General features: G+C 36.7%; 1 protein-coding gene and 1 long non-coding RNA gene across 2 annotated transcripts in view; one reads left to right on the top strand and one right to left on the bottom strand.

Moving 5' to 3' along the window:
- The window catches only part of ROBO2 (roundabout guidance receptor 2), a 1,682,217-nt gene that overhangs the window by 236,022 nt on the left and 1,422,529 nt on the right, over positions 1-23,666 (top strand). The window lies entirely within an intron of this gene.
- On the bottom strand, positions 3,063-22,646 carry LOC116595764. The gene is made up of 3 exons (XR_004287853.1): positions 22,592-22,646; positions 19,661-19,668; positions 3,063-3,073 (listed from the first exon to the last, which is right to left on the bottom strand). It is a non-coding gene; the product is annotated as an uncharacterized LOC116595764 (long non-coding RNA).

Genomic DNA, 23,666 nt, shown 5'->3' with positions numbered 1-23,666 from the left:
CTTGGTAGATTTTGTTTCCTGAAACCTTTTCATACAGCTTTGGAAGACAGGAATGAAAATGCTTGCTTTCCAGTCTCTGGCCCTGGAGAAGCCAAGAACTCAGGGCCCCATTCCTCAGTGTGCCCTCAGAGGAAAGCAGTCAATCACTCCTGTCTCCTTGGTCTCTGGCCACATTCCATGCTCACTTGGCCTGTGACCCAGTGTTTCTGTCTCTGGAACATGACCTTATTTTGAGTCTCCAAACCCAGCAGATTCCTGTGGTGTGCTCTTGTGCTGCTCCTCCCTGGGGAAGGAAGGGAGTCTCCCCAGATCTGGTGCTTGTGGGAACCTGCTCAAAGAGTAATGGCTCTAATGGCCCGACTGTGCTGCAGATCATGGTTTATGGCAACCCCAAGCTGAGAGACGACTACTGGGCTCCATCTTTGCAGCTGACTTCCCTGCTCTGATACCTGGGAGCTCTGCCACACTCAGGCACCCCCAGTCTTTCTGTGACCTGAAGGTCCTGAGACCACACTGTCCTACTGAGGGCTCCACCCCCTGCTTAGCCACTGGAGCTACATTCCTCCGTGGAGCAGACTTCCAAAAGTTCTGATTTTTGTGCCCTGCTGCTGTCTCACTTTGCCGGTAGTGGTCTGATGGAGGCTCCCTCCCCCCATGGTCTATCATCCCAGCTATCACCTCAGATTCACTTCTTTTTTTTTTTTTTTTTCGGTTTTTTTTTTTTTTTCGGATTCACTTCTTTAGATGTCCTGCTTTCCAGAAAGTAATTGTTTTCTGTTTATAGAGTTGCTGGTATTCTTTTTTTCAATCTCTTGTTGAGATTGTAGGTGTTGAGAATGGTTTCATAACTATATAGCTGAATTCCTGGGACCAGACAAAATTTAGGTCTCCTACACCTCCACCTCCTTCTCTGGTGGGAGTGGAATCTTGGTACAATGTGAGAATTCTGTCCTTACTATCAACACCTTTTGGCCAACATAAAGATAGAAAATTTGAGTAAAAAAAGTAATAATTATAGTTAACTGAAACAACTCAAAGAAACAACTCTTGCATCATGAATTTATAATGCACACTGAAATTTAAAATTGCAAGATAGGGGTGCCTGGGTGGCTCAGTGGGCTAAAGCCTCTGCTTTCGGCTCAGGTCATGATCCCAGGGTCCTGGGATTGAACCCCGCATCAGGCTCTCTGCTCAGCAGGGAGCTTGCTTTCCTTCCTCTCTCTCTGCCTCCCTCTCTGCCTACTTGTGATCTCTGTCTGTCAATTAAAAAAGTAAAAAATAAAAAATAAAAATAAATAAAAATTAAAAGTTGCAAGATACAGGGGCATCTGGGTGGCTCAGCTGGTTAAGCATCTGCCTTCAGCTTGGGTCATGATCTCGGGGTGCTGGGGTGGAGCCCTGTGTCAGGCTCCCTTTTCAGTGGGGAGTCTTCTTCCTCCTCTCCTGCTCCTCCCCCCACTCATGCTCACTGATTCTCTCTCTCTCTCTCTCTCTCTCTCTCTCTCCCTCTCTCACATAAATAGGTAAAATCTTTAAAAAACATTACAGGATGCATAGAGGCATCATGATGTAAACATAAGTGAATATAATGAACATGTTAAACTCTTTATTTTAATAAGCAAAGAGTTTTATATCTCTCTCTATATATATATATACATATGCTTATTTTGTTTCTTCTGAGTGTTTACAAAGTACAAATATGTCTTTTGTCCAGATAATTAGAAAAAAACTTTCAGAAAAATTGTTTCACATCTTCTATCTTATGAAGCATCCAACAACCTCCAGTTCTGCTCACATTTCATAATCTTGCTTCTTGCTTCAATGCAAAAATAGAATTAATTCAAAAAAAAATGGACTCCCCCCTCTAAAATAAGCAAACAAACACAAACTAGAGCTACCTGCCTTTCTATGGATGTTCTGCCCCTTTTCCTTCTGAGGGATACCTCTTCCACATGGAGACTCTGTCTCATCCTGTACCATCTGCTGGAAGAGTTTTGCCCCTTTAATTACTTCAGTTCTCCTTTAAATCATACTTCTCTTTGTACAGGATAAGTTCTTTAGTCTGTCAGCATGATGTAATATCTCTCCACATAAACAAACAACAACAACAAAAGCAATCTTTCCCTTCCATCATACTTGTCTATTTTTCTGTTCCCTTTTATAGAAAATTTCCCAAAAGAATCTAAAATACAATCTTGTTCACTTTTCCAGTTCCATTCTTTTTTTTTTTTTTTTAATTTATTTGAGAGAGAGACAGAGTGAGAGAGCATGAGGGGAGAGGTCAGAGGGAGAAGCAGACTTCCCATGGAGCTGGGAGTCCGATGTGGGACTTGATCCCAGGACTCTGGGATCATGACCTGAGCCGAAAGCAGTCGCCCAACCAACTGAGCCACCCAGGTGCCCTCCAGTTCCATTCTTTAGCCTAGCCCAGTCAGACTTTTATCCCCATCAATCTTCTAAAGTCTTCCTTTCTCATCACTAAGAACCTTCATATTGACATCTCACAGTATTTTATTCTCAGCCTTGTTTTACTCGAACTCACTGCCTTATTTTAATAAGAGAGTAAAGAGTTGATTCCTCTCTTCTAGGAAATATATCCTTCACTTGAATTTTAAGATGCATCATTCTCTCATTTCCTTCCATACCCATGGCTTTCCCGATTCCTTCACTGTATCCTTCTCCTAGCTTGTGATTGCTTCAAGCTGTGTTCCTCTAAGGTTCAGTGCTTGGCTTTCTTCTCACTTCTTTATACTCACTCTGAATTATCTCACTGAGTCACCTACTTTCATGTTGTATATACCATTTATATGCTGATGGCATCCAAATTTGTCTCTCAGCCTTGAGCTCCAGTTTTAACACATCCAAAACGGAACTCTTGATTCTCTGCCCCCTCAAACCTGTTTTTCCCACTCTTTATGGGCCATCAAAATTCATTCAATTTCTTGTAAATTAAATTTCTTCTTCTCTTCATTTTCTCTCATCATATATCCAGTGTATAAGAAATTTGTTTATGAATCAAGATAGGATTGGGATGGAGACAAACCATAAGTGATTCTTAATCTCACGGAACCAACTGAGGGTTGCTGGGGGTGGGGAGGGAGAGGGGAGTGGGGTTATGGACATTGGGGAGGGGATGTGCTATGGTGAGTGCTGTGAAGTATGTAAACCTGGCGATTCACAAACCTGTATGCCTGGGGATAAAAATACATTATATGTTTATAAAAAAAATTATAAAAAAAATAGAACCTGGATATGGTAAACAATTTCAACCTCCATAAATGCCCTCCTAGTCTAATCCCACTTACCTGTTCTTCTCAGGATGTTTAAAATGTAGATCAGAATATTATCACTGCCTGCTTAAACCCAGAAAGACTGCCTCTATGACTTCAGGTCCTCTCTCTCTTCTCCTTGCTCACTTTGATTTTGAGCACATAGAAGGCATTCCCACCTTTGGGCCCTTGCACTAGCTGTTACATCCATCTGAAACACACATCCTCTAAGTCTCCACATGGACAATTCCTCCTTTTCTCAAGTAGCTGCTCAAATATTACCTCATCAAGAAAAATTTTCCCAACCAGATATTAAAATACTACTTTCTCCTGAGGTCACACTGTAGGCTTTCACCAGTTTTGATTTTTTCTTCATGGTGCTTTTCCCCTACTCGTCATCTTATTATATCTTAATCAGTTTACTCGCTTGGGATATGTCTTCATAATTAGAAAGGAAGTCTATGAATATGTCTTGTTTTCACTGAGTTTCCATTCCATAGGAGACTGCCTGCCTCACGGTAGGTATCCTGTAAATATTTGTTGAATGAATGAATAATAGAATTTAAAATAACATAGAATAGGAAACCACTTTAACTTGAAAGTTATATAGCTATTATTCCCATAAATTCAAGGCCATATTCCTGTAAAGTTCCTGAATTTTACCGTGTTGCTGGGTCAGTCTTCCCCTTTTCTCTATCTTCCTTCTTCATTTTTCTTCTCCCTTTCCTCTCTGCGGTAGTCAGAGAAAAGCTGCATAATCCCTACAACATTATTAGAAAGTTATTTGCCATATCAGGATAGTTAGTGAAGCCCTTGTTTTTATAACTAAAATGCCCTATTAAGAAATCTTCATAAACAAAACTCCTCCATCCCTAGTGGGGATTATGCTTGTCTCCTGATGATGCTCATGTGGAAATCTTAATCTCTCTCTCTCGTTTTGTCTTTCCTTTTCACACAAAAATGGGATGACATTATAATAGAGATATGCCAAGGCTGGCTGTTCAGGGAGGCACCAGAGCCACCAGGGCATGCAACCTCCTAAGGCAGCCTATTTCAATTTCCAACAGCTCTAATTTTAAAAATGCTCTTTTTTTATGATGAGCTAATATTTGCCTGGCTGTAACTTTGATCCATTGGTACTATTTCTGCCGGCTAGGGCTCCTAAGCATAACTATTTCCTGAGTAGAAATAGAACAGCTGCTTAACACCTCCCATATGCTATTGCTTTATATAGCTGAAAATTGTAAATCCCCCAGCCTCCAGCACCTCCACCATACACTTTGTCAGCCTTCTGTTCTCCGTTGTAAATAAATTCGGCTCTGTAGCCTTTCCTCAAATGACCCATTTTCCAAACACTTGATTACTTCTGAACTCAAGAGAGAGGACAAAGCCTTTTCTGGGAAAACCAGCCATTTCTGGGACATTTTATTCAGGGAAGATTATATAGTATAATGCAAAGTGATTGTGAATTCTGACTTTAGTAACTTATTTAATTGCAGTTTATTTAAAGTAGTGCACATCTATTGATTTATTCAATAAACTTTATCAGGTGTCTCACTAGGTGTAAAGCACTACGCCAAAAATAAAATAAACATAAGACATTACCATGGTCTTGAAAGTTTGGTTCAGTTTCTGCAATTGGTACATTTTCTTTTGAGGTTTAAAATACATTTCTTCTATGCCCAATGCTCTTGTTAAAGGATGCATGGGGCTTTAGTAGCATTTTTAATGCACCTTCAGGGTTAAGGTGTACCAAGTCTGAACTGAAGGGAGCTAAGTCACTAGGCTATTTCCCTAGTGATGAGTCCTGCATTTTGACTCCCTCTGGGTAAATGGTAGCTGCATTCATTTCATTAACTTGTGGGTTATAAGTTAATTTAGGGGGAATATGCTATTATAGATTTGGATGAGTTCCATTAAACTCCATTAAAACTTTGACTGTAGGAAGCATTAATAGAGCTTCAAAGTCAGTCAATCAAAAGATTGATGGAGTATATAGAATGGAATGTTAAATGGAATATTTGATATGAACTATTAAATCTTTCAGGGGAATTCGTTTTCAATTTTAGATAGGGATTTGGGGATTGTCCTTCTAATATATATATCTGTGTTAATGCTGTGCATGGAAATAGTGTAAGATATTTAATTAGGGTGTTCTGTGGTTTTATTGTAATGAATTAGTTTATCAATTGAATTGCCTAATGGTGATAAATAAGAAAGATTTCTGAAGATTTTTGAAATTCATAAATATCTGTACAATTTCAGGAGAACTAACCTCTCTTTTGTCCCAGGAAATTGCCAGATGGTTCTAATCACATTTTTACTTACTCAGTATAATTTTTGAGGTACATATTACTTTTTATTATCCCCATTTTTCATTTGAGATCACTGAGACTCACAAATTGATGCTAATTCCCAATATAATTGAACAACACTAGTATTTACATCTAGATCTGCTTAATTCTAAATCTGAGAGATAAAATAGCTGCTATTAATGTAATATACCAGGCTCTCTGTTGAGCAGTAATAATTATAATATGATAATCCAACCTCAGTTATTAGAATATGTTGTCAGTTAACTATGAGTAGATAATATGAATAGTGAATGGGTTGTTTCTGGATTCATGAAAATCCGGTTAAAGAAGTACAGGTCAGGGAAGGAAATTACATAATTATGCTCTGGGTAGGTTTCATAGCATTCAGGAAAAAATATTTTATTTCCAATGTAGAGGAAAGAAGCTATATCCCAGAGAGGTTAAATAACTGGCCCACAACTACACAGCTGGAAAAATGCAGAGCTGAAATATAAACCCATGTCTGTCTGCCTTTATAAATTGGCTCTTTTATACCAGAGAAATGATTTATATTTGGCTTCAATTTCATTTGAAATCAAATACGTGGACAGCCAAACACGAATGAGGAAAGATGACCGTTTTTTGTCTTGTTTTGTTTTTCTTTTGAAGATACGATAAAAACATAACCAAGGGCAGTATCCTAAAGCAAAATATCTTCTGTAATTTTTTCTAAAAATACAAATGGCACGTATTATACCATTTGTTTGTTTTAGTTGGAATGAGTGATGCTAGGTGTTGCAAAAGACAAATTATACAGTCCCCATGGCTTAACACAAAATATGTTTATTTTCCTCTCACATGTTATCAAGTGGAGATCAGGTCTTTCCTCTCCAGGGACTCCACTTCCATTTTTAGCTATGTTGTTTGAAACCCAGGCTGCCAAAGTCTCCACAAAGGGATCAAAGAGCGTGGGCTTCGTGTAGTGTAGGATGATTTTAAGCACCAGCCCTGAAAATGGTTCACATCACTTTTATTTACACCCCAGTGGCAAGAACCTGATCAGGTAGCTGCAAGCCCATTGCAGAGGAAGCTGTTGCTTGCGCAGGAGCCTAGGAGTATTTGGATAACACTTTGAGTATGTGCCACACTTCAGTAAGATTTTGGTTAACACATTCCTTCCTCTTGCCAGACACCTGATACACACTCCTAGGTGAACGGAACACATAGCTGAGGCATTATAAAGCAGCCAGAACTGAGTGGGACAGCATGATAGGTAGGAAGAGATTTCCCTGGCCAGCAGGGGAAAAAATGCTAATATTGTGTTGTAAGTGGAAAGCAGAAAAGATGAAGTGTTTTAAGAGGTAAGTTGGAGAGATTTGAACAGGCATTTCAAAATCAGAGCATGGCCTTTGTGATCCTGCCCAAACCAGCAGCAACTTCCCCAGAGAAAGAACTTGATAAAAGTTTGGTTTGCCTTTTCTTTTATTGTTTTGATTCTTCATCTCTGGAAAAAGCTATGATGAATTAAAGGTTTATTATTTGAAATCACCAGGCTAAAACTAATATATTTGTGTAACCATACAGACATTAGTGGAATGAGTCAGTCAAAATTTCAGTAATTTTCAGGATGATCAGACTACTTGGAAAGATTATATAGAAAAGTTCAACAAGCACAATAGCCCTAGCTAATATAATATGGAAAGGATTTCAAATTGATATAAAGACGGAAAAATAAACAAAAGTGTAAGAGAAGATTTTCATTGTCAGTGACAAGATAGCTGTTGAGAAATTATTTTGCCAGCTGAGCCATTTCTAGATTAGATTATTACTAAAGAATAGTGGAAGAGCTGGGATTTGAGTATATTTGATTTTCCTTTTTTCAAGGTACTCTCCATGCTTTCTATTATATATCAGAAGAGAATCAGCCTGTTAGTAGGTCACCGAGGATAAGTAAGTGAATTAGGCCACAAGAATGCAACTAGTCTTGGAGAATTCTAAAAACATTAGGACATTTAACTACCTCCTCTCTTCCATTTTAATACAAATAAACATTTATTTTTTCTAGGCAGATAAATATGTATTTTGGGGGTAATGACACAAAATGATTTTCTTTTCAGCAACTGTTGACTTTTTGGTTGATTTTATGCAATATACTACTTGGACAAATACATTTTGTAGTTATTTCAGTATCATGATTGATAGCTTGAATAAAGTCATGCTTGGTTGAAAACTCAGAAAGAAATTTGAACTGAATGGTTGAAAAATGCCATATTATAGATGTCTGAAAAAGCTGGGAAATAAAGGAGAATACTTCTTCTGCCTTTCCTACATGAGCTGTACTGTTAACTAAATACTACCTGAGAAGTATCTCTGTAAAAATATCACAAGTAACACTTCAAAATAAATGTCAAAATTAGAATATCACCATTTTTGCAACCCCAACAAATTAATAGAGCCTAATAAAATTAATGGGTCTAAGTAACTGATGGTTTTTAACATCATAAAAGGGTAGACAACCAGACATTATGGGTCTCCTGATGCCAGAACGTAGCACTACCTATAGAGTCTAATAAGAAAGAACCCGAGTCTGTTCCAGCTTCTAATTTGAAAGATACACAAAGAACAGAAGAACATACTGAATTGCACTGTGTGATTGCAACTAGCAGAATCCAGACTATAGAAAATATCCCTGGAAAAGAAAACTATCCTGGAAGGAAACTATTGATAAAACAAACAAACAAACAAACAAACAAACAAAATCCAACTTGAATGATGTAACAAGATTTTAAAATGAGCAAAATAAAATTATACTGTTCACATAAGTACATTTAGGGATTACAATTGAAGTCAGACAGTGATCACTTTAGGAGGGAGAGAAGGCCTGTGAAGGGGATGGTGGCCCATGGAAGCAGGTTCTAGGATGAGTGGCAAAGTCTATCTTGAAGTGAGCTGTGGTTACAATTTTTCAGGTCTTGAACTGAGTTGTTAAATCATATGTATCTTTCAGTTACGTCTACTTTATCTTACCATGATAAAGTTTTAAAATATTCAATATACACTCAATGTAAGGAATATCTGAATGCTTCCAAAACATTAAACAAAGATGTATGTGAGTAGATATAACTAGAATTTGAATTTATTGCAAAGAAAACCTAATTGTACAACTACTTGGAGTGCTTTGCTAACCACTTTCACCGCAGACAATTTTCTTTTCCACCTTTTACTGTCAAACAACTTGGTTACCTTTTTTCCCCCCAATCCAAAAGACATATTGATTTTACTAGGAGGCTAAACGATACCATTTTTGCTTCTCCCAGCCTATTTCTTTCTAAGGTTCTAAATTTCAGATCTATCATTTTTGACAGTACTTTTTTTTTTTTGGCCTGCCTTACCATTTCCCCGTGCTAGTTTAAATGTCTTTTAGGATTACTTTCTCTGAATCAGAACATCATAAGTGTTGTATTAAATATATATAGAATGAGATAAGGTTTTAAGATAGCAGCCATGTTTTTGTAAGAGAACCATACACTGAAAATAAGAGGAAATAAGAAAGTAAGGGGAAGATTTCTTCAGGTGCTTAAGGTAACAGAAAAAAAAAAAAGCATCTCAAAGGTTATTTGTCTAGGCTACACAGTACAGTTATTTATCGAACAGCAAAAGTAGCCATACAGTACAAAATTTAACAAGAATAATATATTTGTTGATATGTTTTTGTAGATATGTTATAGACTCATTACACAGGCCCATTCTGAGTTGGAATCCAGAATGGGAATTTGTAAGTATAAATCAGTTTCTGACATCAGATAACCGAAGCATATAAAAATAAGTTGACTCTACATCTGTGCTAAATGCAAGGTAGAAAGGTGAAAGGGACAGATAGATGTGCCTGTCAATGCAAAGATTTTATCGCATGTCAGGCCTTAGGCAGTGCTCCATAACTACAGAATTAATGAATTAAGAAATCTGTAATTAAAGTGTGCCTGTTTGTGTGTGCTTTTGTGCATATAAAAATTTTTTTCTCTTTTTTTCTTTTTTTTCATATATAAAATTCTTATTCGTGACCAGAGTGGATTGGTATTTTCCAAGCCCAAGGAATGATCATTTTTGTTAGCCTCGGTATCTGACCCCACCCATCTGTAGATTTTCCTTAACATTTTATGAATAAGGTCCTATGTCCAATTTAACTTTTAAAATAGAAGTTGTTGTAACACTTTGCTGACTTAAATGAATCTTCTACTTTTTTAGTTCAAACTTCTGAGGCGGTACTGTCCCTTTGCCTATAGAGACCTTTTCTAGGGCAGCTAAGAGATTTGTGGGTCAGTTCAGTCAGGACACAGAATTGGGTTAAATAGAGTATTGTGGGCCAACAAGTCAATTAACTGAAAGATGAAAGTATTTATTAGAGTATAGTAACTCACATGTGTGGAATCTGTAACTATATAATCGAGAAATTTTACAGTTCTATTTTCAAATGAAATACACTCTATACTAGGTTTTAAAGAGACATAATTCTGAATATTTGTGCAATCTTTACCTAATGTGATTGGAGTGTGTTCTGGGGTCATATAGGCATTTTTCCTCCTTCAGTCTCATTTTGATATCTGCCCTTTGTGGGAACAATACAATTTCCTGGAAAGCTACTATTAGGTGCTTCCTAATTTTTGAATCTTTTTTCTTTATCATATTGGCTATGATCTTTTGGTGAAGAAAACCTTGTTTTTACTCCCATATGTATAACTACACTTCTCAGCTATGGATTCCCTGAGAGGAAAGTCATGTCACTGCATACTGGAATGTTTGCCTCTTCTCCTTTCAGAACCTGAGGCCTGGATTAGCCTCACAACTACCACCTCTGGCATAGCATTCACTCTCTTTCCCCCAAATCAGAAATCACCCTTAATTTTTATTTTTTGTGTATTTATGATCTCTCAAAGAAGCTCTCCTAACTAAAATATATTAATTATCTCAGGACCACGGGAACCAAAAAGATAACAGTGAGAGCTTTGCTTTGTATTTAAGATAGTTGTTTCTATTGTTAAGCAACACACCCACACAGTCTCACATCATGCTAGAATTGTCCAGAGAATCACATGAGCCTGGAGCCTGGGAGTCAGCTATTTTACCTCACTGATCCCGTGATCTTCTTTCAAAGCTCTTCCCCAGTTGGTCTTGTGCTCCCTCCTTAACATTCTTTTTCTTTTCTTTCCTCTTCTTTTTTTTTAAAAGATTTTATTTATTTATTTGACAGAGAGAGATCACAAGTAGTCAGAGAGGCAGGCAGAGAGAGGGGGAAGCAGGCTCCCTGCTGAGCAGAGACCTTGGGATCATGACCTGAGCCAAAGGCAGAGGCTTAACCCACTGAGCCACCCAGGTGCCCCTGACGCTCTTTTTCTCCATCCTTTCTATTCTTGCCTTAACCCAGGCCCCCTGAACGCCTCTTTCTGACTTTCGGCTCATGTTCTTATCAAATCTCAGACCCACAGTCTCCAAAGAGAGGTGAAAGATACTTCAAAAGACCAAAGTCCAAATATTTATTGCTCTAATACCTAAAACCTTTATAAACCGACATAGTTGCATTTTTAATTATTTCCATTCAGTCTTTTTTGAAACTATTTGATAAGTGATCAAATAGACTGAACAACTATTGAAAATTCCTTTGAATGGAGAGGATGGATTGAAGCGTTTGAGGATTTGCTGGCAAATGAGTGATGGGAACATTTATATATTGGGTTGGATATATATATGTAGAGAGAGAAAGAAAGACACAGACAGACAGACAGACAAACATGTAGCCTTGCATTCTTTGTCTTTCTCTCTGGAAGTTGGAGGTTTGGTAAAAAAAGACTTGCAACAAGTAAACTGCTCTTGGTTGGAGCCTCTAGGATTCTTTTTGCAACAAGGATATCTTCCTGAGTTAGTATTATGGATCATTCTATTACACAGTTAGATTATAGAGTCAGATTAGTATGTTCTATGTTGTCTTATGTGTAAAATTCTGTAGAGTAATTCTTATGCACTGTGAAGTTTGAGACTGCTAGATTAAAAGAAGGAATAAAAAAAATTCTTTATGCAGAGAGCTCGAGAGCTTTTAAGTAATTGGTCCTTTAAGACAATTACCATATTTCTGGAGGAGAATGTGAGATGTTTTCAGTGTTCCTCCTTGCCTACATAGTTAACTCCATTTTATCTAATAATTTACAACCAGTTATCTTTATAAAAGCTAAAGACCTAGATTTTGTTTTATAAGAGTGGAAGCTTAAAGCAAGTAAGATTGAGTTGAGACTCCATTCTTGTTCTCTGAACTTGAACATTTGTGTGTCCCCAGATACATATTTTGAAGCCTAATCCCAATATAATGGTATTTGAATGTGGTGCCTTTGGAGAGGATTAGGTTTAGATGGGATTTAGGAGGTAGCGCCCCCATGATGAGACCGCTGCCTCTGTAAAGAGATGTAAGTACAGAGCTCTTCACCCTATGAAGACAGAGTGAAAACTGTCATCCGTGAACCACAAGAGTAGTCTTACCAGAAATCAACTCTGCCAGTGCCTTGATCTTATACTTCTCAGCATCTAGAACTATGATGAACATGTGTTTGTTGTGTAAGTCACCCAGTCCGTGATTTTTTTGTTATAGCAGGCTTTATTGACTAAAACAGCTATATTTCCATGGGCGTCAGACAGAATCACTGTAAATCTTTGCATGCAGCCCATGAAGTACATGCTTAGACAGTATCAATTCTCTTGCTAATAAAAAGAGTCTCATCACTCCAGACATTCCTTATCTAAAGCCAGTGATAATATTTCACCTGTTTACTTATTAGATTTTTACCCTAAACCTAACAAAATAGAGGCTTTAAGAAAACAGGAATTGAGTTTCAGATTTGTAAAGTAATTTTTTTAGACTGCTATTTGTAATATCCTTCAGTTTAGAACATTGGGTGTTATTAAAGGGCTCATGTAAGGGACGCCTGGGTGGCTCAGTGGCTTAAGCGTCCAACTCTTGATTTCAGTCCAGGTCATGATCCCAGGTTTGTGAGATCGAGCCCAGTGTCGGGCTCTGTGCTAGGCACAGATATAATTCTGTGCTGGGCATAGAGCCTACCTAGGATTCTCTCTCTCCCTCTACCTCTCCTGGCTCACGAACACTCATGTGTGCTGTCTGTCTCTCAAATAAATAAGTGAATCTTTTTTTTAAAAAGGCGGGGGGAGGTTCATGTCAGAAATTGGGCTTCAGGTGGGAGCAGTGATCACAGAGATGTGGAGGTCACCGAGCTAAAGGCCTCAATAAACACCTACAAAGTCTAGCCTAGGTTTGCCATTGTCTTAGATAGACATTTAAATTTCACTGTGAACCTTTTCTTCCAATGATTCTGACATGTTCAATGAAACTTTGTCATGTAATTTGAAACTAACAGGCTATCTTATAACTAGTGCCGTCAATGCATTTAGTGAGTTTTGTGAATCCATAATAGAGTTTCTATTTCTTATAAATGGCAGAAGTTGCACAAGTGTTGTAGGTTTCACAAAGCAAAACTCGATTTCTTTTTTGGGTGGTATTAGAGCTCCTTTTCATTCTTAGCTAAGATCACTGAATGTTTTTAAAAATACAGTGATTTTGGTAACTGGAAAGGGTGAAAAAGTCAAATAGCAAATTTAGTGGAATATACTAAAATTTCTAACCGAATCTGATCTTGGGGGGAAAAAGTTTAGAAAATGTTCTTATTTTGTTTGTCCTTATGCTGTGTTTCATAAGGTATGGTTTTATTTGCTAGAGTGACTACTGTTCAACGTTTGTGTGCCGATGTAATGAAATTTCTAAAACATTTCGTTGCCCAGTAAAAGTGAAACAGGTTGATAGCATATCTGCATGTGAGCTAAAATGTTGACTGTTTCAGGTTAATATTCTAGCATGTCTCCAAACCAGAGTCCCATGAAGGATACTGCTTACTGTAGTGCTATGCTGCCCAGTGAGTAAAGGTCATTGGAGACACAGAGCACAGGTTTTTTTATCTGATGTAGACTTGTTCTTCTTCTTCTCCTTTTCTCAGAGAAAACCTATTTTATAAACTTTTACTGACCTCTCCCCAGGCATCATAGTGCATTTTCTTCCCCTTTTATCCAAATTGAAGCTCACATACTGCTTTCCCCGTGCTTTCATGGTGCCCTTGGTTTTACTTCATTGTAGACTTTATCATGTGTCACTGAGTTTGTGACTTGTCTCCATCTCCCGCATTTGATTTTGAAATGCTCAAAAGCATGATTCCTATGCCTGTCTTTCTCAGTGTCTGTCACACTTCTTGATACTTTATGTGCGCTTGAGCACATTAAATGAAAGAGTGAGCTCTGCAATTTCATTTGTCTCCATCTAAATTTGTATCTCATTTAAGTAAAAATATATAATATTTCATGTAGTTTGATCATGTTATGCACAGTCTTTAGTTTGGTAGACTGGAGTTCCTACTACACTGAGCTACAACTGAAAAGAAGTCAAGTTTTGAGTAATTTGGACAGAAATTGAGAAAGGAGATACAAGTGGAAGTACTTCTTTCCTTGATAGCTCAAATGTTCAATAAAGACTCCCTGGATGCATGCTATGTGTCAGGCAATGTGTTAAGACATGGGAGGTATAAAATGAGTCAGGGAGCATAATACCAATCCAGTACAGCAGTGAAGATCAAGAACTTGAGGGTTCTTGGAGGGTTCCCGGAAGTATCTTTGATTTGGTCTACCTCTTTGGCACAAGTAAACTACTTTATTGTATTTTATTGTTTTTTTCTACATTATAGACATTTTAGAAATTAGAGAAATTGCTTATAATCTTATACCTCAAAACTTAATTATTCATGGCACAATTATTATCCCCAACAGTTTACCCCTTCTCTATATATATCAATTCCAAAACTGGGACCACAACATATACGTACTTTTGTATATTGATTTTTGTTTGTTTGTTTTACTCAGCATCTCTATACTATTCCTATTCAGTATAATAACTGACTTCAAAAATATTGTGGTAAAAAAAAACTCTCCTATTACTGAGTGTTTATGTTATTTTCTATTTTTCTTTTGATAGTGCTGTAAAAGACATACTTGACTATAATACTTGATCATAACTATGATTAATTTTGTGAAATGGATTACTGGATAACAAATTTGTGTCAAAGGATTTAAGCATAGGAAACAAATCCAACAAGGTTGCTGAAATCTGTTCGTTTAAACAATTTGAAATTTTCTTCATGGATGTTGAGATTAGTTAAAAATAATAATTTTTAATAATAATTATTATCTTTCTTCCCTTTTTTTTTTTTTGAGCTTACTATTTCACTCAGAAATTCTAATGTCTAAAATGGGCTGGTAGGAATCCAGCCTCTTCAATTATGTACTGAAAAGTTAGAATACAAGGTCAAGGGGTGCCTGGGTGGCTCAGTGGGTTAACTCTCTGCCTTCGGCTCAGATCATGATCTCAGGGTCCTGAGATCAAGCAGGGAGCCTGCTTCCCCCTTCCTCTCTCTGCCTGCCTCTCTGAGTACTTGTGATCTCTGTCTGTCAAATAAATAAAATCTAAAAAAAAAAAAAAGTGGGCTTTCTTAGATTTTCAGCCACCAAATTTTAATGTTGAATCCCCTAGTTTTTGTCCATAAATATAATTTGTGTGTCCATTTAAGAGGATTTTATTTTTTTTATTTTTAAAATATTTTATTTATTTATTTGTGAGAGAGAGAGAGAGAGCATGAGAGGGGAGAAGGTCAGAGGGAGAAGCAGACTCCGCATGGAGCTGGGAGCCCAATGCAGGACACGATCCCGCACTCTGGGATAATGACCTGAGCCGAAAGCAGTCGCTTAACCAACTGAGCCACCCTGGTGCCCTAGGAGGATTTTATTTATAAGGTTGGGAACTTTTGACTTGTTGATGTGATAGAGGTTTTCTAATACTGGAAATACCAGAATTCTCATTATAAACTAATTAATAATGATGAGATATTATAATGTATTAAAATTAGTCTTACAGAATTTTATTTAGAATTTTAATGGTTATTTACATGCATAATTGATCTATATTATGTGTATTATATACATATGTAAAAATATATATTTTTTGTTTTGGCTTTGGTACCACTTCATATTTATTGTATGAATTGTGAATTTTTAAGAGATAAGCAATATTCTATTACAACTTGAAAGGCCAGCTTCTAAAATCTTAAGCTTTAGTAAGCTTAAATTGTTTTAAACCATTTTAAACTATAACATTCAGTTTATACCATCCTCTCATTTTCTTATTCTCAGAGAAGTTCTTCTCATTCATCATTGTCGTCATCATCATCATCCAGTTTTCTGGTTCCTTGAATGAACCATTGTCTTTCAACTTCACTTTTCTCTCCCATCCTGTGGAGCTAGTCTCCTCAACCCCTAAAGTAATCCAAATTTAGCCTGATATCCCACTATCTAATTCCAAAATTTAGGCAGTTGAAAAAATTCCAGCTCCTTTCAGGGAATTTCCAGTCATACTTAAGATGGATCCTCAGGGCTACCTACAAAATAATGGAGTAACCCCAGCATAATACCTACAGGAACATACTAGAGTATAAACTGAAGGAGGGTATGAATTTCTGACTCTTGTTGGTGCTTGTACCCCTGCACATAGAAAAGTATTTGTACACAGTATGTTGGTCGAATAAATGAAAGGACATTTTCCCTGAATTCCTACTGTGTTAACTGTCTTCCTTCTATTAAATTTTCTCATGTTTCACCATTTTCATTCGTAACTTGGCCTGACCTATGCCATGATTAAATCTTCAATCTCAGGGGTCACTATGCTCCCTTTGCACACTACTTGAGGATTATTGAATTAATTCCAGTTCTCTGAATCCACCCTACATGCTCACAGTTCCATGCTCTGCTCAAGAAGTTTTTAACGCTTCCTGGAATAATCTTGGTGCTTTTTTTCTTTTCCTTTTCTTTCTTTCTTTCTTTCTCTTTCTTTCTTTCTTTCTTTCTTTCTTTCTTTCTTTCTTTCTTTCTTTCTTTCTTTTTCTTTTCTTTTCTTTTCTTTACTTTTCTTTCTTTCTTTCTTTCTTTTTTTGGTCCGTTCAGCTCTTCTTCCTCCTCCAAACTCAGCTTAAAAACTAGCATTATATGAAGTCGTCTCTGACCACTTCCCTCTGGATTAAATTTTTCTTCTTTTTTCTCTCATCATATGTCATGCATCCTTCTCTTACAGCATTTATACCACCATGTCATGCATATCATGCATGCTTTCTTATTTTTCTACATCTTCCTCTGATTTGTGAACACCTCAAAGATAGAAATTATTTTAAACCTTTGGGTCCCTACCACCAAACACAATGTCTGTCATTCATTCTTAATGCACCAGTAGGAATTTCAGTTATAAAACAGCATACACCCATTCACCTCCTTTGCTTTATAGCATTGTTCTCCTTTTATGATATCATTTGATTATTTATATAAAATAATTGCATCTCTGACAATGTTGCCTTTCTTTACATATTTTCTTTGAAACATAAAAGCTAAAATATCACTTAATAGCTATAGATATGTGTCTAAAGGAAAGTAGAACCCCAAAATGGGTGGAAAGGTTTAACTTGTGAGGTTTTAAGTTAAACTTCTTTTTCTGTTTATGTAGCATCACTCTCTCTGCTTCAGTGTATGAGCAGAGCATTCCTGGTGGGTTGGGGGTCCATGAACAGAGGCTCCAGATCTGATGGATGAATCACTAGTGGTGACTGCAGGCTCTGCTGATTCAGTGAACAATTTTAGGCAAACTAGATGATCCAGTCAACCTTGGACTAATTCATGCTGTTTTCTACTTCTTTTGCCTTCCATACACACACACACACACACACACACACACACACACACACACACATTGCCAAGCTACTCATTAACTGCTGAAGAGAAAGAAACCTAGGGAGAAAGAAATGTAAGCTAGAGCATAGTTAGGATTGTCTCTGAATGAAAAATGATTCCAAAGGCATTTAGAGTAAACCTATGTCATCTCAATGCCAAACTCAAATTAGTATATGTACCTTGTCCTCTTATTTTCTTATTTCAAATAAGATTAGATAATCTCTTCTGTTACCAGTTTTGAACCTAATGGGTGATATTCCCAGAGGAGACAATATCCTTGAATTACTTTTTTTTTTAATAACCTGTATTTTGATTTAATTTTCCTTCTCTGATCCATTTTTGTCAATAATACTTGACTGTTTCTTTGATATTTTTTTTATATTAATCTTTCTTTTCACTGTATTGGTAAGGTCAGCTCTCTTCAGATAGTAGTTTTTTCATAAATGGTAAGTATGGAAAATGGAGTTTCTGGCTACAACTTACTTTATTATGCTTAGGACTCATCACCCCTCAGAAAAAGATATCCTCATAAAATGGACATATATTCTTTTATCTGTATCCCTTTTGAAGGTTAATCATAGTAAACAAACACTCTTTAAAGTACCACATGTATCTTGACTAAAAATGTAGACTGTAAGAATTATTATCAAAGTGCCTTAATTTTACATTTTAATGATTTATAACTGGAAGGAGTAACATATATTTGTAGGACAATGTAAAAATTGATGAATTCTTTAGTGGTCAGCAGAATAATAGTCTCATAATGTAAATTTCAAAAATGGATAATCTGGGGACAGCTGGGTGGCTCAGTTGGGTGGGCAGCTGCCTTCAGCTCAGGTCATGATTCCAGAGTCCTGGGATTGAACCTGCATTAGGCTCCCTGCTCTGTGGGGAGTCTGCTTATCTCTCCTCCTGCTCTTGTGCTCTCGCTTGGCCTCTCTCTCTCTCTCCATCTCAAATAAATAAAATCTTAAAAAAATAAAATAAAATGGATTATCTACTATGTGTAGGACTCTACTAAACACTTGGAGAAACAAATACATATGTTAGTGTCTCTGTTCTCAAAGGGTTTATATAGCAAATTATTTGTATTGATTTTTGCCAAGTTTTTAAAAGTTGACCTTACTTGGTAACAACTGACATTTTTTGAATAATGGTGACATGCAGTCACTGTGTGTGGGATTTAAAGCAACAGGAGAAGCTTCTATGTGTTTGCAGTATGAGGTCTGTCTTCTCAGATTCTTGCTAGGTGAAAAGCTCTTGATCATCATATACTTAAATAGGAGAAAATAAACTCTCTTTCCAAAATATGAAAACTTTTTATCTGGGTGTAGGTGAATACATTAGTATCTACCACTTTATTGCATTACAGGGAGTCACAATCATTGAGAATAAATAATAATTTGTCGACATATGGTGGTCTTGTTTGACTAAAACTGATAATCAGTCAGTGGGTCTCTGCCCTTTTGTCAGATTTGATATTCTCACTGTTGAGTTGTTTTATGTTGATGAGCACATTGGGATATGTTTTTTTCTAAAATTAAATTTTCCCTAATAACTATGAGCATTCTATGCATTGACTTGAATGGGTTACAGGGTACCCAAATATTTAGCTAAACACTGTCTTTAGGTATGTCTGTGAGGGTGTTGAGGGTGTTTCTGAATGAGATTAGGATTTGAATTGTTGGACTCAGGGAAGAGATTGTGCTCCCCAATATAGGTGGACACATCTAATTATTGAGTAGGAATTGAATGGGAAAAAACAAACAGAAAAACAAACAAAAAAACAAGAAAAACATGGGGGGAGATTTATTCCTTTTGCTTTTAAAAATGGCAACTCACTTCTTTAAAACAATGGTTCTCAGCAGTACCATCTAAAATTATGTTGCCTAGTCATTCTTTTTAAAATCTGAAAAGTCCTGGAGAAGTTAATGTGTGATCTATATTATATATGTTGTTAGAAGAAATTTATAAAAACATACATTTTATTTTTAGGAGGAATCTTAGAAACCATCTTCTTCAAGACTCTGCCATCCCTCCCTTTCATCTCACCTTTCCACTTTATAGATGAGAGAACAAAACTGATGGCGACTAAACAATCTGGCTAGGATGAGGCAGTTGGGAAGACAGTTTTCTTAAGTCTTCTTTCAAGTACAACTGATGGAAATTGGCAGATTAGTCTCTAGCCCCCAGAAACAGCAATAACAGAGACATTGACCTTACTGGCTTAACTGAATGACCTGCAGCATCAGTCTTCTCTTACACTTGGACTGTGATTTACACCATTGGCTTTCCTTGTTCTCAGACCTTTAAACTAAGACTGAACTACACACTGGGCCTGCAACTTTCAAATGGTAGATTATGGGACTAGATAATGGGTAGGGTAGGGTAGGGGAGATAATGAGCCAATTCCTTCTGGTAAATCAGTCAATCAATCTGTCTGCCTACCTATATATGTAAATCTTTTACTGTTGATTCTACTTCTCTGGAGAATCCTGACTCATACAATAATTAACCCTTTAGGTCAAAGAACTCCCAAAAAGGTCTTCTCTTAGGCTAGCAGGATGAGGGAGGAGGATCTATATTGTCTTATCTCACTGTTCTGCTAGTTGTCCAGCTCTGTGCAAGAGTCTGAAAGGCTAAATCTCTGAAGGAACCCTATAGTTTGACCAGGTTAAGTGACAGAAAGGGGACTCTGGAATCAGTGAGTGAGGAATAAATACATAAGAACAGAGAACTAGAGAAAGGGATTCCTAATTTTGTGTATAAACTAACAAAAGTTCCAAGTTTGCCCACCCCTCAAGCTGTGCTTGGGCAGAACACACCCTAAGTAGACAGCAAAATCTTCAAGAAGAGAAGGAACATATAAAATCCCATTCAAGTTCTAGGCTAACCCCTGAGTGACTCATGTGATAGGCACACATAAATAGCACAGCAAGAGCACTGATGACTAAATGGATATTTAAGTCACTTTTCATAGAAGGCACCACAGACCTTATAGTCTGGACTTAACCAGGTGATTTCCTTCTACAACAAAGAAACAAATTAATAATTTCCACATAATTTAACAGAACACAAAGACTCAAAACATATTTAAAATATCCACAATACAATCCCAAATTACTCAATATTTACTGACAACAAGGAAAAAAAAAAGAAAAGAAAAGAAAAAGTAGCCAATTGTCTATCTAAAGACAAACTGATGTAAACCTGAAATGACCTGGATGCTGAAATTATCAGACCATGACTTTAAAGCAGCTCTTGTGACCATGCTTCATGAAGCAAAGGTGACCACTGTTGAAACAACTAACAAAATGGAAATTTTTGGCAAACTGGACAACAACAACAACAAAAAACCTATTAAAAATGGAAATATTGTTATTGAAAGATATAACATCTCAAATTTTTAAAATTCATGAGGTAGATATAGGAGCAAAATGGAGTTGCAAAAAAGAAATGCCAGTGAATCTTGCAAATATGAATCAAACAAAAACTTCTAGCAAAGGTAGGATGACTGGACCTTAGTTAAAGAAATCATGCAATGCCAACTATGTAAAATTCATCAAAAACCAAAATTAGGAACACATAGTGAAAAGGTGAGGAACATTATAGTAGAGAATATGTACATTTCATTTTATATGCAATTAGTTTTGAGATTATGTACAAAGTAGGAAATACTTTGAATTTAAGTGTCTTCGTTTTTACTTCATAAGATGTATGAGGTTTGAGGTTTCAATGGACTAATAATAATATATAAAATTCGATGAAGTGTAATAACTTCTAGTGTCTTATTCCTGAACTATTTTGAGTCAAACTATATTTGAGCTATTTATGGTTCTATTCTAAAGCTTGATTGAGATAATTAGCATGTGGAAGCAAATTTCTAATGCATTTTCTCTAAAAATTCATTTGACCATGAAATCCTTTTTTTTTTTTTTTTTTTTTTTTTAATGAAACAAACAGCAGTATATTGTAGTGACTTCAGCTTGAGAAAGCTGGTTGAAAAGATTTTCTATACTATATGTCTGTAATGCTACCAGAAGGTTATATTCACAAACAATGCCTCTCAGATTCCTAGAATTGCTCTTAACTGACTAGGTCTTAATATTTTGGTTTATATCTATAATCAGTAAAAGGAACAAGTTTATGTGAAACAAGTCAGTATTTATTTGAAAATTCTGAACCTGGGTGTTTTATTACCCTACATTATAAAAATACTAGCAAACCCCAGAAGTGGGCTGGAGGCAGACATCCGGTATGACTGTAGGCACTGTTAATCAATGAAAACTTCTCAGGGGATAGCATAAGGAAAGACCCCTGAAGTTTTGTGCTGATGCATCTCTTGTAAATGACTCATCTCACTCAACTCAAGCCCAAGACAACCACAGACTGGCCCACTAACAACAAGAACCAAATCCTGCCCACAACAGGAAAGAGAGCCTGTGCAGACAACTAGCCTAAAGGATAGACTGGCTCAGCCACAAGAGCAGAGCACATACAACACACCCAAGAAATACCCCTGAAGCACCAGGTTCTGGGGATCAGGAGACATTGTACTCTAGGGGTCTTAGGACCACTACTTTGAAGAGAGGAGATGTAGCTGACTTTTGTAACCCATACAAACAGACACAGAAAGGGGAGCTTGGGTGGCTGTCAGTTAATAAGCATCTGCCTTTGGCTCAGGTCATGATCCTGGGGTTCTGTGATTGAGCCCTGCAACTGGCTACCTGCTCAGCAGGAAGCCTGCAGCCTGCTTCTCCCTCTCCCTTTGCCCCCCCCCCCACCGCCACCAACATACTCTATCTCTCAAATAAATAAAGTCTTTAAAAAAAAAAAAAGAAGAAGAAGAAGAAGAAGAAGTAGACACAGAGAGACAAAGTGAGGAGGCAGAGGATATGTTTTAAATGATAGAAGAGAACAAAATCACAACAAGAGACCCAAATGAATCAGAGATAAGTAATGTGCCTGATAGAGAAATTAAAGTAGTATTCATAAAGATACTCCTGGGCTTGAGAAAGAGTAGAGGACCTCATTGAATCCCTTCACAAAGAGATAGAAAACATAAAAAAGAACTTATTATGGAAGAACTCAATAACTGAAAATAAAAATACACTAGATGGAATACATAGCTGACTAGAGGAAGCGGAAAAATGGATCAGTGACTTGGAAGACAGAGTGATGAAAAGCAATCAAGCTGAGCAGGAGAGAGAAGAAAGAAAAAATAAAACAAAATAATAAAAAATAAAAACAGAGAACTCAGCAATACCATCAAGAATAATATTTGTAAGGGCGCCTGGGTGGCTCAGTGGGTTAAGCCTCTGCCTTCGGCTCGGGTCATGATCTCAGGGTCCTGGGATCGAGCCCCGCATCTGGCTCTCTGCTCGGTGGTGAGCCTGCTTCCCCCTCTCTCTGCCTGCCTCTCTGCCTACTTGTGATCTCTCTCTCTCTGTCAAATAAATAAATAAAATCTTAAAAAAAAAGAATAATATTTGTATTATAAGGTTCTGTGAAGGAGAAGAGAAAAAAGGGGGCAGAAAATTTATTTGAAGAAATACTATCTGAAAACTTCCCAAATCAGGGGAAGGAAACAGAAATCTATATATAGGAGGCACAGAGAGTCCTACCACCAAAATCAACCCAAGGAGTCCTATAAGTAATTGCAAAGTGTTTCCCAGATAAACAAAAGTTAAAGTAATTCATAACCACTAAACCAATGCTACAAGAATTGTTGAAGGAGGCTCTTTGAGTGGGAAGAAAAGACTAAAAGCAAGAGTAGGGAAAGTAGAAAGTACAAAAGAAAAAAGAAAAAAAATATGTATCTGTAAAAATCAGTCAAGAGACTCAGAAAATAAAGAATGTAAATTATAGCATATACATAAAATATATGGAGAAGAGGAGTAAAGAATGGGTTCAAATTTCAGCAACCATCAACCAAATGGAAACCACAAATCAAAAACCAGTAATAGATACACCAAGGAATCCAAGTGTATCACTAAAGAAAGCCAAGTTATCATGAGAAAAGAAAATAAAGGAGGAAAGGAACAGAGAAGAATTACAAAAACAAGCATTAAAAAAATTAACAAAATGTCAATAAATACACACCTATAAATAATTACTTTGAATATAAATAGATAACATCCTCCAATTAAAAGACAAAGGGTGATGGAATGGATAAAAAAACAATCATCTATATGCTGTCTATGAGAGACACATTTCAGACCTAAAGACACACACTGAT

Source organism: Mustela erminea, chromosome 1 (assembly GCF_009829155.1).
Source record: "Mustela erminea isolate mMusErm1 chromosome 1, mMusErm1.Pri, whole genome shotgun sequence".
Lineage (NCBI taxonomy): Eukaryota > Metazoa > Chordata > Mammalia > Carnivora > Mustelidae > Mustela > Mustela erminea.
Note: the sequence above shows the minus strand (reverse complement) of the source record. Positions and strands in the feature narration are given on the sequence as shown.